Here is a 3616-nt window from a genome sequence, read left to right on the forward strand (position 1 = left end):
TCTGCTGTCCAAAATTCAGGACGATCTAAGCCGCACTTTTTCTTAGAACATTGATTGTTTATACAACTAATAAAGTTACAATGTTAAACATATACATCCGAGTCGTTGTGTTCTTGCCGGGAGGTGCGGCCAGAACTCTCTAGTGTATTGCTCCCGATACCTTCTTTGTTGCCTCCGTATCTTCCTGTCCCGACCCAAAATGCAGATTGTGTCGTCAGACTTCACCTTGTCGGGGCCACCTCGCTCAGGTCTTCTGATCATTTCACGCATGCTTTGTCAGGGTCATTAAATGATTGGTCTTTTATTTCAAATTTGGTCGTCGATCGTCTTATTTACTTTCTGCGTGTCGTACTTTCAGACTAATGTGGTGTTTTTATATTTCAAGCTTGTTGCCAATGTTAGTTGAACAAACTGACTCTTGATTTCTAATCTACTAAGTCAAGTCTCAGACTAGGTTTAAAATTTGATAGTTGAGTATCAAACATCACCCTCGAAGACTGAAGATCAACGAAGATATTTGGAAAACTTCATCAACAAGATATATGACGGAGCATCTACAATGTGGTTTCTCCACATCATACAAGTATGCGGCCCATCTTCTTTTTTTGCCACGTCTTGGAAACTATTTAGTTTTCTGCTTTTCGGGTAGTTTTGGGGGTAGTTTTTAGGGATGAGAAGTTTTATATTTTTTTAAGAGAAAATGTAAGAAAGTTTTTAGTTAAAATCAACTTTCTCTAGAACAATTAAAGGGATTTGGAGGGGGAAGATTTTTTAGTTAGATAGGTGTCAAAAAAATAAAAAGGGACACATGCATACCACATCGTAGCCGGGGCGGTTGTCTGACTTCTAGTATATTTATTGTAAAGAAGAAATTTCAAGTCAAGCTTGTCTTGTTAAACATCTTGAAAATATGATTCATGCATTGGATGTTCAAAGGTTCTTAACAATATTAGTTCGAAACAATATATTGTTCAAGATTTAATTTTTTGGATCAATTTGAAAATAGCCCAAACAATGACTTTATCATTTCAAAAGAGAGAAATTCAGAACTTCTGGTATTTCGACTTAGGTTAGGTTGGAGAACCAGTTCGCAAACCATATGCATCTGAGTTTCTGGAATACAAGAACGTTGGCGCGTGAACCAGTTCGCAAACCTTAAATTCATAACGGGATAATTCACAAACCGTGGTGATATGAGTGATATGAATTTTTAATATTGGTGTAAAAGGATAAAAGTTGGCAAACCTGGTTCACGTACCGTGTCCATCTGAGTTCTCGAGACGAGTAGGGTTGGCGAACCCGGTTCACGAACCGTTGCACCCTGATTCGTGAACTGTGCCTTACAGTTCACAAACCGTTTCACCAACGGTCAAAATAAAACTTTAGCAGATGCTTAAGGACATTTTTTCCAAATATGTTTAGCATTATTATGACTTTCATAAACACCTCTAGGACAACATTGATTACTAGAACACTTGTGTATGTGCATCATGATCAAATTCTTAAGTGTTTAAATGAACATCAAATTGCTTATAGTTCATAAGGCATAGTTGCCAAAGAACGGTCATTATACACGGTTCCGTAACCATCCCACTGTGCGTATTCTTCCATGTGATTTTAAAACTAATTATCACATGCTTACTTGAAACTCAAGTTATCTTAGCTTGAATTCAAAACAACCATCAGTCTTGAACATCTATAAATAAAGACGTTTTTTCATCTGGGAAATTCAATCCCTGACACTTTGTGTCCTAGTTAATAACTAGACTTATCCTCTATTGACCTAGGTTTCCTCTGAGAAACATAATTATATATACGATTAAAATTTTTCTCTTTGGGGATTCATGAAGCCAGGTCCAACTATATTTTATCTTGATAGTTCGTGTATCCTGATCGTGATGGTCTGTTATCGAGGTTTTTGTAATCTCTTTCAGGCAAGATAAATAGAAATCACAAAGTTCTCTTCGTCTCAGACTTTGTGATTCGTCAAGATAGATATCTGAAAACTTCTCTTAATTGATTAGTTCAAGATTGCTCTTGAGAAGTGGCTATAGATCCAAGATTTTCAGCTAATTGAGTGTAAGTGTTCCAAATTGTGAGGTTTGCTAGCTTAATCTATTGCAAACATATTTCCAAGTCTTCATCTTTGATCTAAAGGGAAATCAAATAGGCTCGTATGTTAGAGGAATATTGGTATCAACAGTCTTCACTTAGGTTGAAGCAACTCTTAGGCTGTAAAGGACACCAGCTAAGGGAATCAATTGCGTAGACCCTTGCGAGGTTCAAGAGATGTAAGGAGCGCGACTGTAACTGAATCGCTTGGAGGGTGGATTCAGTCTCAACCACATTCTAGTGCGAATTCTGATAGTAGGCTAGTGTCTGTAGCGACTTAATATTGTTCGGTGTTCAGATCTGGACGAGGTCTCAGGGTTTTATGCTATTGCGGTTTTCTCGTTAACAAAATTTATAGTGTCTTGTGTTTTTCCCTTTCCGCATTATACTATTTATCTTTGTAATTGGATTTACACAAGTAGTACGTATTCAATCTTAGTAGATACATCCATATTAGTTATGATCGATTACGAGACTCATTCTTGTCGAATTCGTATCTTGAAAAATAAATAACAAGTTTCATTCTTGGCAGAATTCCGATCAGATTATTTGGGTACGACTAGATTGATCTTGCATGGATATTGATTTCTAGGATCGTTCAGGTACTCTTCTTAACAATCAGGTTCACGAACTTTATTGTCTTGATTTTCAGACTGAGAAGAGATAAATATATTAACTTTGTATACATATTATCATGGATTATTAAATTGTCTGCTTGCGTTTGTATTAGGTTTTGTCTATATAGGTTACCGAACGAAAAGGTTAGTGGTGTACTTGGTACCCTCTCCTTTTCAGTCTTGATTGTTGTGATGGACTCACGGACACGACTTCTCTTATCTTACTTAAGTAGCTCGCCTTCCACGTCTCTATGCATATTTTACCACCACATCCTCATAAGGATCTCCGACTATCATCTTTTTCAACACAATCCAAGAATACTTGTGTTGTCTATGCTGTAAACCTACCAAGTAGCAAATATTGAACTGTGCTTCTTTTTCTCTCTACATTTTAGTTTCACATCATTGAAGTTACTTGAGTTGGGTTGGAGGAGAAGGTCTAAAATTAGCAAAAACTTGACTCCCCACTCATACCTTTCTCGACATTTTGGCAAAGACTCAAGTTTGACGTCTGTTTTTATCAGTTTAATATCTGATATATGAGCCATCATCTCACACAATATTGATTTTTTTTTTCATAGGGGAGTTCCCATAACAATAACTTGCTATGGGGGTTGTCCAACATCTCCCTTTCCTTACACTACTGCAAGGGCTTGATGCACCTACCAAAATATGCTCCAAATTTTTACTCGAGATGATACCTTTAACTTGTACAACAGAGGTATCGTGTTATATCTGGACAATGCTATGTTGTCCAGTGGTTGGTGTGACCCCGGTATACAAGAAAGGGAATCTACAACTACTTCGAAAAAAGATAGACCACCCTTTATATGATTTTGATCCGTGTAAAGTTAGCCCCCACGGAAGACACTACCTTTCGAGACCTA

General features: G+C 37.1%; 1 non-coding gene across 1 annotated transcript; it reads left to right on the forward strand.

Moving 5' to 3' along the window:
* The first annotated feature begins 3199 nt into the window (after window positions 1–3199).
* LOC113341050 lies at window positions 3200–3396 on the forward strand. The gene has a single exon (XR_003355739.1). It is a non-coding gene; the product is annotated as a U2 spliceosomal RNA (small nuclear RNA).
* Window positions 3397–3616: the final 220 nt, after the last annotated feature.

Source organism: Papaver somniferum, chromosome 1 (assembly GCF_003573695.1).
Source record: "Papaver somniferum cultivar HN1 chromosome 1, ASM357369v1, whole genome shotgun sequence".
Lineage (NCBI taxonomy): Eukaryota > Viridiplantae > Streptophyta > Magnoliopsida > Ranunculales > Papaveraceae > Papaver > Papaver somniferum.